General features: G+C 34.9%; 1 protein-coding gene across 3 annotated transcripts in view; it reads right to left on the bottom strand.

The window, feature by feature from the left end:
- PRR16 (proline rich 16) overlaps positions 1-13,196 on the bottom strand; it is a 157,305-nt gene that overhangs the window by 57,184 nt on the left and 86,925 nt on the right. The gene's annotated exons all lie outside the window — the stretch shown is intronic.

Raw genomic sequence — 13,196 nt, 5'->3', positions numbered from 1 at the left:
GTGATTGCACTCTGGATACACTTGAGCAACACAGCATAGAAGTTGAAAAAGAGAAGAAGTTGATGAATATTGTAAACATGACTCCTGAGCGTGAAAGAATAGTGTAAAGAAAGCTAGGAAAAAAATAGCAGCCATGTAAGAGCATATCTCCCAAGGAGCTGAGAAAACATTTGAGTTAATGACTAAAGTTCTGGGAGCATTTGTGAGACATGCTGCACGCAGATGTTTATACATGTAACTTTTAAATTTATACAATATAGAAGATATATAGTGACATTGCATGTGTTTTTATTTCCCCTTCACTAAGATTAAACAAAAATAAGATTTCTATGGTATTTGTAAGATAGAACCTTAAGTAAACTGAGACTAAAAATTACTATCTGGAGATAATTTTCCCCCCTCCTAGAGCACACAGCATATAAATCTGCTAGAGAGAATGTGAAGTTCCTTGTGGTAGAAAGAGGCAAGAGTCAGTTATGTACTGCTGAAAAAAACCCAACTTATTAATGTATACTCAGATGGAGAAATTCTATGCTGCAATGACCAGTGTACGGAGAACTAATCAGTACTATCAAAGTAAGGAGGATAAAGGACATCAAAATTACCTACCCCAATAAAAAACCAAAAAAGAAAAAAAACTGGAAAAACAAAGGAAGACATCAAATTTGCAAATAAATTGTAATGCAAAAATATCATAACATTAACCCTATCCCTCAAGTTATCAAACTCTTATACTGAATTGCTAAAAATATAGATCTAGCATAAATTACTGCTTTTCCATTGAGGTCTAAGTCCAGTCTCTGTTTAAAGTAACTGAGAATCTCATTCAAGAAAATAACCTGTGATTATCTAAAGCAGCCTATGCTAGCCTAGTATTTCCATTGTTTGAGTTGTACATATACGTTTTGTCTGGTTTTTTTACCTCCTCTGCTAAGACACTTTTGTAGGTGAATATTTTTTACTGGATGCCAGGCTCTCATTACAAGAACTAACTGGCAATAAGAAGACCAAAATATGACACAGAAAATAACAGTTTCTTGTACTTCTTACTTTTATCCCTAAACGATTCTGAAAAGAGCATCTACTAGCACTTTTTGCAGTGTTCCTCTTTGTGTGATTATGCAATATACATCCACAAATGCATATGTAATCTACTGAGAGTTTTATTATCTCCTGACAATAAATGTTCCACGAGGTTTGGTTTTCCTTCTGTTTAAAGCTAGCAGGAAATGAGGCAGTAAGGTACTGATGTTCAATGAATATGTAAAACACTAGCTGCACTCAATCCACTCCAGACAATTGCTGTACTTTTTTTCAACTCCTGAATAAAGACACAAATTGCTTTTCAGAAAGAAAAGTAACATACTCTTAAAGATGCATAAACTTCTAAGTCCACAGAACTTCAAAATTATTTTTCCTAAGATGTCCTAAAATTTTCACTGTTTTGTATATTCTTCAAAGTTGTGTGTGGATTTAAGAGTAAGATTTCTTTTGTAAAGTTAACTGCTTCTGTATAAGCTAGTATATCTGAAAAAAAGCTGCACAAGCAAAATGGAAATGGTTCTTAGCTGTGATATTACTTCTGAGATTGAATAATTATTATCCATATATTACTCCTCAGTTCTATACCACAATAGTGTGCAGCTATAAGGTTTAACAGTTTGCTGAAGTTTTCTAGAAAACAAATAGTTACAGATAATGATCTTGATTTTAAATCAGCTGAAAACAAGTCAGGTCACGAGACTAGCACAAAATCTTGTTTTCTTACTTTGAACTAAAAGATTACCGGGGAAGGGAACAAAAATAGATGGTATTCTTTAAATAAGTGCAATCAAAATATCATAATTCCATTATTTTTTAAGCAATTCCAAAACCTTACAAAGTTTGGCATGCATAAACTTTGCACATAGGTGCAAAAATTAACTATATGGCAAGCCAAAAGAAATATGTAATTAACAATAAAATAGCAATCAGTCCTAACACAAAGAGGCTAATTTTGCCTTTAAGAAAGGAATTGGCAAACATGCTATGCCAGCAGCTCTAATATCTTATGACTGCATCTCTAACCCTACAAGAAGTTGTTTGCTTGCTATAATTACTACAGGAATACTTAAGACAAGCTGACAAAATATTTACCTTTGCATCACCTCAGTTCATTATTTCTTGCAGAATTATTAGTCCTCTGTTGACAGAAGTGAACTGTCACAGAGCTAGTAACGAAAGTGAGGTCCTTTTATAGTTTAAGCTGTGTAACATCTGAATCATACTTTGGTCTCAGGTGCTTATAATACAGCTTCAGCCATCGATAGTCATACTTCTCGCATTTGCCACAGCTAACATCTCTACACTGCCTCGTCCCAGTCCTCAAGGAGAAATGGAACCAAATTTAGATCAAAAAACATGTTTATAAAGTTGTGTAAACCACAGAACTGCAAATAGAAATCAAAATAAGAGCTGTACGAGGAGATACAAGTGGTCTGTTTAGTACAACATGGTGAAAAATTACGAAAAAGCAGGTGCCCAGGTAAGAACACAAGGATAAAAAAACCATATAGAAATGTTTCTGTAAAATTTTATCGAAGGCTCAAATTATTTCTAACTCAAGGACTTCTTAACAGATTTTGCATTAAGTAGATCTTGACAAATATATCTATCATGAGTATGTCTCGTTCTCCTTGAACCTGTACAAGATTTAGCATCTGCAAAATCCTGCAGTTTCCTACCTTCACTATATAGATATATGACCCAATCCTGTTTCTGGCTGAGAGAAAATACAAAAGCTTTTATAAAGCGCTTCATGGACTTGCATAACACTTAACTGTTCTGTAAAAGCACAGCTACGCAATCCCCCACAGACTTGGAATTTGGTTTGCTTTGTTTATTTTTTAAATAAAATACATTATAAATGTCTGCAGAATAAAAAAATAATAACCTTACACAAGGAAACAAAAACTCAAACAGCCAGCTACACACACCAGTTCTTTGTCACCACTAATAAGCTATAATAGAAGTTTTACAGTGTGATCAGGTCTGGTTTTGTTCAGATATTGTAGCAAAGTGCTAGAGAGGAACCTGATATTTGAGTTAATACAGATTTCCAGGCAGATTTAGAGTTCAGCTTTTGGGAGAAGACTCTTAGAGTAGCACCCCAAAGAGCTCACTCACCCACCCTGCAACACCAGCAAGGGGCAAGGTTAGGGTGAGATCATCAGTATGAAGGTATCTAAACAATAAACACCATCCTAAGCAAACTTACACAATCCAACTTCATAAATAACAGAAATAAACCCACATGCAGTTGTTGCCACCAGAAAGTTTTTTGTTAAAGAACATGCTAGTAACTTTAGAAAACTAGTATTACCCTTTGGGGTATGTTAATACAGTCGTTGACTCAATCTTACCCTCTGTACATAAATAAATTCAGAAATACATTGTTTTGAATGACAGGCTTCACTAAACAATACTCTAGACATTTTGAAGCAGGCTGACCACCAACAGGCTGTAAACATATAAATGGAAATTTAAGAATACACCAGACTCCTTGGAATCCAACAAAACCATGAAAGCTCAGTATCAGTAACTTATCATTTCAAGGAGAGAAAACTGTACTAAAATCTTAAAAGAAAAAACTTCTTTTCCATGAAGGAATTAAAAATGAAAATAGAAAAGGTGGTTTGCTGCTCTCCATGCTCCCCTTTAAGAACTTAACATAGCCACGGTCATTTCTCTGTGCACCATTTCGGATGAGGTTTGCTAGGGAAGCTCCTTCAAAGATCAGACACAGAGATGAAGGCAGGTACGTGGCAGGTATTCACAGCATGAGGAACAGTACAATTATAGTTCCTGTCACACACAAAAGAACCCTGATAAAATGACAATAAACAAACAGAAAACCTGAGAAACTGAAGTAGAAAAGCAAGTTCAAAGAATATTTCTTAAAAAAAAAATAGCTGCTCAAAGATATTAACTGAAATAAGGCAGCATTTCTTATGATAGGTAAGAGATTTTCTTACTTCCAGTGAAATAATCACATCATCTCAGGTTTTGGTAATGTTGGAAAGTAATTAATTTCACAAAAGTAAAGCGGATTAAATCTGTTTTTATGAAAAGAAAACAGAGAGACAATACTTGTCTTAAATCTGGTAAGGGAATGCAATGATTTCACATAAAGCTCATTACTCAGGCTGTAAGACAAACTGCAACTCAGACTTCAGAGTTAAAAAGAAGTCTCTCCCTGAGTTATCAGTCACACTTTCCTTTGCTCCCCTCTCTTCCCTATATCACTGCAGTCAACCAAAACATCTAAGCATAGCAAATCAACCCACATATTTGAAATAGCATGTAGGATGCATATCTATATGGGCAGCAGTGTTAACTGAGAGTTGTTCAAGAACAAATTCCAGGAGTAGCAAATGAATGTGGCACGTTTGTTCTAAACATTGAGAAAAACTCCAACGAGAAAAGGGGACTTCTATGTACTTGAGAAAACAAATGAGAACTACATAATAAAACAAAACCAAAGTTTAATTTCATATGACTTACAAAGAAAACTGCAGCTTAAAAGGAAATCAGATATTTTCCCATTACTGTTACACTGATGTCATTCATATGTTTGGGGTTTTTTGTACTCTTCAAGTTTATGTATTAGAGTGTAGGTATAGCCTGTGTGACTATTTAAGCTCATAAAAGTAAGAGAACAATGCTCGTTTTCTTTTTGGACACATTAAGAACTACTCTTCATCCATTGTCTGAAAATGTCTAATGTCAGACTTTAACACAGAGAGAATATAAGCAGTTTATTATTTGGTTTTCAAACACTTTCCCCTAAATTTGTGGAATTATAAATTTCATTTTTGGAAACGCAAAGACTTCAGATCTACATTTTTATGCTACTAGAAGAAAAACTTTAAAAAGGCTCAAGCTGGACATGTTAAAAATGCATTTGATCAACCATAGCTGCAGAAATGACTTTTTAATTCATTGGCATAAAGCAGGAAATTTAAAAGATAAATTTCTAATCTGCATTCAAGGCTTAAATGCACATAAAAGGCACAAGTAAAAAGATGTGGAAACCTTGTGTACTTGTTTCATTAATATTCCCTGACAGTGGATCTCCTTTGTTTAATATAAATAGGTCAGAGAATATCAGAGCTGTGAGACCCTGGCATGTATTCTCAATCAAATGTATCTGTCTAAATCAATATTTTAGAAACTAGAGCTTACTACTGCTTTTCTCTCTCTTAAAACAGATAACAAAATTGAAAATGACTGAAGACAACAAAAAAATGGCTGAAAATCAAAAAAAACCAAAAACTTAAGGAATGGGTAGTCTGTGCACTCTCATTATTTCTACTGGCTTCTGAATCAAAGTGTTGCAAAATGCTGAAAATGCAGTACTATAAAATACTGAGACATTAGTCCCTATATAACAACCTTTCCTATAAACAGTAGTTCATAATGAATACATACAAAATGATTTACGTAATCAGACATCATATTAATTTAAATGAAAGCTAAATATTTGTCTAAGCTTTTAACCATCAATATGAACAGCATGCAGAAGCTGCTTAAAGTATGTGCAACCCTAAGCTATTAATGCTTACTATGGAGACTGAAAGTTCCCCTGTAGGATTAAAAAAAAGTCCCACTAATCATATAAATAGTTTCCTACACACACTCTTCACATACACATAAAAGCTAAAAACAAACCCTCTTAACATTATAGGTCTGAAAAAGAATTTAAAATACTTAGCACACCCAAAAGAATTTTCTGTGAAGGTGATAAACAGCTCTACTGCAATTCTTTTGTGCTAATTCCAGTCTTAAGTACTGGGTATACTTCTCTGATTTTAAATAAACCACCTCACTGGGCAGAGCCTTAATCATCATCCTTCCTTTTCCTCTGAAGGTCTAAAGGAAACTCCAGAAACAAACGTTTAACATCCTTTTATTCTAAAAACAAAAAGATGTTCCCAGGAACAGTCAATGTATCTTTTTGAAGACCACAGGTTGGGCTGATCAATTTTATGATTGAAAGGATTTTATTACTCTGAAATATCACTCTGAGTCTAGATGGCCTTCATATTTTAATATTTCAGCACAATTTTTGTTACAGCTCCAAAGCCACATTTAAGCCCAAATGAAATTTGCAATGAATTTACATTAATCTGAAAGTACTAATTCCAAGGCTGTTGGACATTTATTAATATACGGTTTCAGCAGAGCTGAACAGAACTGCAGGATTTAGTTCAGTAGACACATTTCTAACCAGTCCTTTGGCTTTAAAACATGACCCATAATTGTGCAATCCATTAAGTTTTATTTGAATTAAAAGTTTGAACAATTCCAAAGTTCAAAGCAAATTTTTTTATGAAATGACAGCATCATCTGCTTTCCAGAGTGATAAAATACTGAAGCAGTAGGCTTTTCTTTTTCAGATATACCACTATACTCTTTCTGTTGATGTGGTTTTAATGAAAGAAAAAGATTATGCTTATATAATAGGCTGAATTATCTGCCTGGATAAAAACAATGTTATTGATAATGATGACTATTATTAAAAAGTTCTGTAGTTCTTTCAGCTGAGAGGTCTTAAAATGAGCATGTTTACTTCTCCCAGTGAGCTGCTGGTGACATCTGGAAGTACATGCTATAGACGTTGCTCCAAGAATGAGTAAACAGAATAGATGTTGTAATACTGACCCCACTGAAGGCTTCTTGGGACCCAATCTGATTTTTTCCATCTGGATGTACTGGGCAGAATCCATAATAGGAACTAGCAGTTGGTGACGTTACACCACTAATAAATAATACTAATGAATCAGGCAAACCCTGTAACCAGAGGACGTAACTATGAACCATGTAGGTTTGAAGTGAATACTTGGTTGCCTTTTAATTATTAGTTGCTCCAAGTTAAACAGCATCTGCTCACACTGCATCAAACATATTTAAGGAATTTAATTAAAAGTCACAGAATACTCTATCTTAATATTTATGAATAACATTTTTTTTTCAGTTTCTTTTAAATAAAATGCCACAAGTGCATAAGGGAAATATAAAAATGAGGATTTTTATCTCATCTTTGGTTCTATATACTCTATACATGTCAAAACGCAGCAGAAGGTCCTTTAGACCCAGCTGTGCATGGCTCTGGCCTGAACCACATTCTTGATTCAATATAATAATTATCTGAAGAAAGCTAATGAAAATATAACTTACTCAAAACTTCTGTTCCTTTAAGCAGATATCTAAATCTGATTCCATCAAGTGTCTAGTACAGTTTTATAAGTATTTCAAACAACAAATAAGAGCAAACTGCAGCTAAGGATGTTTTTTTAATAGATAATATAAGTATTTAGCTATAATTACAGCATTCATATTAGCATAGTATGGACATTTCCCAGGCAGATTTTTAAAAGCATTCAAAATAAATAACGCAATCTAATGTTACACATTTACATAGTTGGATGCTTACTTTATAGTTAGAGCTGAATTTAAACAAAATTGTTTATTTCAGAGATTGGAAAAAAGCTTTCTATCTGCCTTCCAGTCAAGAAAAAAACTTACCAATACTATAAATCAAGGATTCACATGGAACAAAGATGTAGAAGCAGGGTTACATCTAATACTTGCAGTGAAATAGACATTCTATTTGCTGAGCCTTAAAACCACTTTAACATCTTTAAGATATCTTTAAGATTTAGGAAGCATTTATTAGCCTTCATATCTACTATTGTATTTGCACTATTAATCGCTCCAATAGGAAAAAAAAATCAGGAAATCTGTAGCTCAAATATTTCCAGCACTTTTGAAGGATGTGTTTGTGGGAATGTGTGCCAAAACACAACACTGTAGATGGGTTTTTTTTTCATGTTTAACAAAGTTTTAAGCCCATTAGCTCATGCTCTTGGCACAGTTACCAGCAGTCCCAATTCTATTTCTGGTTAAACATCAGGCAGGTTATAAAGTAAAGAAAACAGAAAGATTTCACTGCTTTTGCATAATCTGGAAAGAAGACGGGCCTGTTATTCGTGTGATGTGATTACAATCCCAGCACTGCTAAAACCGAATTTGGCCACGTCACGTGGTGTTGTACTCAGCAATGGGGGTCTGTATTTTCAGTCCTTGTGGTCCAGCCCCTCTGCTGTGTACTCAGTTCAGATGCCTCTGCATTTGTGACATAGGTTTCCCTTTGGTGCAGTTACTTTTACTATTTTTAATGCAAGAGAGAGACATGACTTATCAGAAGTATTAATTAAAGGCTGAAGGTGAAACTCAAGAGGTCTATTTCCCTCAGCAAATGAACAGCTGTATTACAGCAGGAAACTGCAGTGATAGACTATATTGAGGCAGAGAGCAGAAAACCATTTCTGAGGAGATCTGCAAAACACAGTGGTTTGCAGGGAAAGTAATCCCCTGCCTTGGACATGCAGAGTGGTAAACTGCAGTCAAGATTCAGCAGAGCTACTCCAACAAATACAATGTCAAAATGATGCACCACTCGAAATGAGTTGTTGACACTTAGCTTTGAAAGTTTGTCTGTTTTTTGGCTTCCCTACAAAGCATTTTCAGTTGAGTTAGTATGTTGACAGAAAAAAGCTACGGGATAATTATTTTAAAAGTAATCACTTCTGTAGTGACTACAACAGTTTGAGGAAAACCTGATCCGAACCTCATGGAGAGAGGAGAAAAAAAAAGCAGATTTCTGTGTTTGCTGGACATTTCTTTCACATTGTCATCTGGAATTTACAAGACATGAATACTTTTTCCCCCCCTCCCTCTACCATTTTTATTTTATATTTTTAAAATATATAATAGGCAGCAGCAGAACTTCTGCTTAGGTTAATTACAGCAATCCCTGAAGTACTAAGTAATTTCTTTGATTGCCACCCACGTTAGTAATCCATTTTGAAGACCCCTCATATCCAGTACTTATCATTCCCAATCCCTTTCTGATAATTGCAGTGCTTGTGGCAGCAGGAATGAAATGCTTTGTATCTATTACATTGAAGTGGTTCTTAGATGCAAAAAGAGGAATTTTTCCAGTGCTGCTGGCAGGATGCGTAGAGAAGCACTAGAAAGACACATCAAGTGCCTGCTTCTGCTGTGACTCTATGAAGGTCATCTTGATTGGTTTTATTTCAAATAAAAATGCAGTCCTACTACTCAAAAGAACATGGCTGGTGAGAAGAAAAGATGTTATGCATAACAGACCTTTAGTATATGCATTAACATTTTACCATCAATCTCATCTGCTGTTGTTCTACACAACATAATCAGATAGCCCTGAACAAATAATCATTTTGGTTTATAGGCTATTAGTGTAGGGAAAATTATATCGCTAAGCTTTATAGCTATAATTCATATTTTAATACTGTGACCTAGAATTTTAGACTTAAGATTTGCCCTTTTAACAAAGCAAATATAACCTGCAAATGTATATACTTGGGGTTCAGACACATAAAACAAGCCTGTGTACCAAAGCAAAGTGTATATATGTCTCACACAAGAAGTGTTGAAAACTCTGTCAAAAACATCATCTGTACTTGAAAAATAAATCAATCCTGAAATGCTTGAAGAAAAATCAAGTTCTGCCAATTATTTTACAGTTTTAAATGAAAATTATTGAAAACATACAGACTTAACATTTAGTTTTTTGAAAGACATGAGAGGTTATTAGTTTTAGTCAAAACAATTACATTTAATTACATTAAGAGTGTAAGATCTGATTCATTAGGTAGCTCAAAAAGAGAGATCTCTAGAGACTATAATTTTGAACATTTAAATAACTACTAGTTAACACTTTATTGGTATGACATTCATACTGTGCACTGAATATTGCTATTTAATATATGCGTCTGATATCATCACTTATTACTGTGCAGCATGATTGTCACACATGTCAGCTACCTTCTTGACAGAAAATACTAGCAAAAATGTTGGGAAATAAAAATCACAACTTCAAAGTACAAACAAGGATCATAGTTATTTCTATTATTCTTAATGCCAGAATAGTTAAGACAAAAGTAGCTCTGCCACACATTTTTAAGTGTTTAAGGTTTCCCACAACTCTTCTCTCTTCTTTTACATTTATTAGTATACACATATGGTTAAATGTATATATGTGATATTTTACATCTGCTATCAAATATTTACAATATCTGGTCAACCTGCTGAACACTGTATTTTTCTGTTCTCTTCACTAGGTTAGTAATGAATAAAAGCTGAATTATATTTTTAGCCTAAAAGTTATGAAAGCGACCTTTTTGCACTGATAAAAGCATTACTAAAAGGCATCCACTGATGATTCCTCTCCTCATGACCACAGTCACAGTAGTTTTTCACTCTTGATTTTCACAGAATCATAGAATCATTAGGTCGGCAAAGACCCACAGGATCATAGAGTCCAACTATTCCTATCAACCACTTTCATGAACCTGTGTAGACTGGGCCTGATCACCTGGTTCTCTTGCATGTGCTTCATGATCACACTCAAGATCACCTGCTCCATGACTTTCCCTGGCACTGAGGTCAGACTGACAGGCCTGGAGTTCCCTGGATCCTCCCTGTGACCCTTCTTGTAGACGGGCACAACATCAGCCTCCAGTCCAGTGGGACTTCCCCAGTCAGCCAGGGCTGCTGGAAGATGATGGAAAGGGGTTTGGCCAGCACATCCGCCAGCTCCTTCAATACTCTTGGGTGTATCCCATATGGCCCCATAGACTTGTGGGTGTCTAGCTGGGCAAGGAAGTCTCTAACCGCCCCCTCTTGGATCGTGGGAGCTTTGTTCCGCTCCTCTAACTCCGGGGTATGTACACAACCTCCTTAAGTATTCTTCAGGTGAAAAAATTTCCACTTCTCCAGATTAAGATGTGTAAAAACATAATCTTACTCCAAGAAAACACCATGTAGTCATTGAACACACTCTTATCCAATCACAGATGTTTCAGACGAAGGACTAATTCATAACATATTTTTCATGTCTGTCTGTGACAGGAAAAGCTTCTAATTGTTTTGAACGTAGTTGTTACCTATTCAAGTAATATGTAGTCTAAAGATTATCTGAAAAGAGATCATAGGAAATAGATGCATGCCCAACAGTTTCTAGCTCTGCTATTCATGTAACTGTTATGATAATTCAAGAAACAAGCTTCACCTTTAAATGAACTTACTCCTTATCTCACATTCATTTAGACAGTACACTCTCGAACTAGAGTTACACTTCTCATGTGCACAACCCTCCCCACAAAATATGTGCTACTTTTCCCTATAATATTACTGTTCAACTCTATTGCAGAGCAGAACATTGTTAGCTAATCTTGTTGGCTAATAGGTTCTCTCTACAGCAGGATAAATAAAACACTTGTAGTTAAGTTTCAAGTGCAGATGTTTCAAAATTCAAATTTGGCTTTTATTAACATTTCTGTGTAATATGCATTAGAACATTTATTGAAAAACTCACTCAGAACTCAATCTAACTATATATGTGGAAATTATGTTTTAGCTATCAGCTATTTTAAGTAGTTGTTGAAATTTCATATTTTTAAGAGCACAGTGTAAGTATATGATAGATTAGGCTACATAACATTAAATGTCCCCATGGCAATTCTGAACATGTTGTACCATTGCTGACCACTAAGCCATATTCTCACAGACATTGATCAGTATGCTTGTAGAACTACTTGGGGTCTTTGACCTTTCTCCCATCCAAATGCTACTCATAACTTCCCAGTGTCTCCAAGAGGGTTTTAAAACATGTGTTTTAAACCCAAATTTCAAGAAGAAAGCAATACCACTTTTAAAAAAAAAAAGATAAAAATCAAAACATCCAAAATAAGGATATGCATTAACTGAAAGACAGATAAAACAGTCCCATGCATAAGTTGAATTGAAGTTCACACAGGAGAAAAGCCTATAAAACCTGTTATAAAAGATGGAATAGGGTGAGGAGAACACATATGAAATAAAAGAAAAGTGGCAGAGTCTTATCAGTTGAGCCGTGTTATCTTTTGTATTGGAAGACAAAATTTTTTGATCAAGTTTCAGAAGAATTTCAAGCTTCAGCTTTTAGAGGATATCCCATCCCAAAATCACCATACTTTGATTGAAAAGGACAGTGAAGTGTAAGATTGCAGAAGTCTCCATTACCACACTTTTCATATTTACTATTGGTCTATCAGGCTACTTCTGCTTCCTTAGATGGGCTTGGTGCTCCAAGTTTCCACGCAGTACAAGCAAGTTATACAGCAAGTAAATAAAGGGACACACAATCTGTGCCAAAATCACTCTGATTTGCTGAAGCTGTCATTTCTCTATACCCACTTCATTGTCTATTTGTAAGGCCACCTAAATTATACTCTATGAATTCTCTGGCCTTGCTTGTTCCTAGAGCTCAGAAGACTGTGAATGTTCTCTGGAATCCGTAACTGTTAATAAACTAGGGGTAATAAAACCATAAGTATCTCTTGACATAAAATAGTTTCCAAATTCTCCATTAAGTAAGCTTTTCCTTATAAGTTAATTAGCAGAATTTCATCCATCTGAGCAGGCACAGCTTTTCTCAGACATCATTCAGTTTCTGAAACTGAGGTTCAAAGATGCCCTGAGACCCAAGCATTCGTTGGTTACGCTGCACACCGATTACACAGCTCTAACTTCATTCACTGTTTTTAAGTCATAATAGAAAACACTACCATTTGCCACAAAGGACTATAAGAATTTGCAGTAAGCATTTTTTCCAGTGCTCAAAAATAAACACCAGTGTGGGTCTCAGCGACTAGCAGAAACAATGATACGCCGTACAAAAATGTAGTTATTTCAAAGTGGATATTACATCGAATAGTACAAAAAAAATACACAAATGTTGCACTCATACATACAAACAGTCACAGCAGAAAGGTAATGAAGCAAATGAAGCATAAAAATTGCTCAGCTTATGAGGGCTGCCTTATGCACAGGTATATAAAGAATTCAATATTTCTAGCCCCTCTGACATACAAAAATATAAATCCCAGAAGCAGGATAGTTTAATGTACCATAAACAAAAAGAGCTAGAATGCTACTTCCAAAATGAGAAAAACATTTTCTGTTTGTATTAAGAACAAATATTAAAAAAAAATAAACAACTGAAAACTGGGTTCCAAGAAGCAATAGCTGTGGGATTTTTCACTTAGACCTTTAAGTAGACCAGTATCACT

Source organism: Phaenicophaeus curvirostris, chromosome Z (genome assembly GCF_032191515.1).
Source record: "Phaenicophaeus curvirostris isolate KB17595 chromosome Z, BPBGC_Pcur_1.0, whole genome shotgun sequence".
Taxonomy (NCBI): Eukaryota; Metazoa; Chordata; class Aves; order Cuculiformes; family Cuculidae; genus Phaenicophaeus; species Phaenicophaeus curvirostris.
Note: the sequence above shows the minus strand (reverse complement) of the source record. Positions and strands in the feature narration are given on the sequence as shown.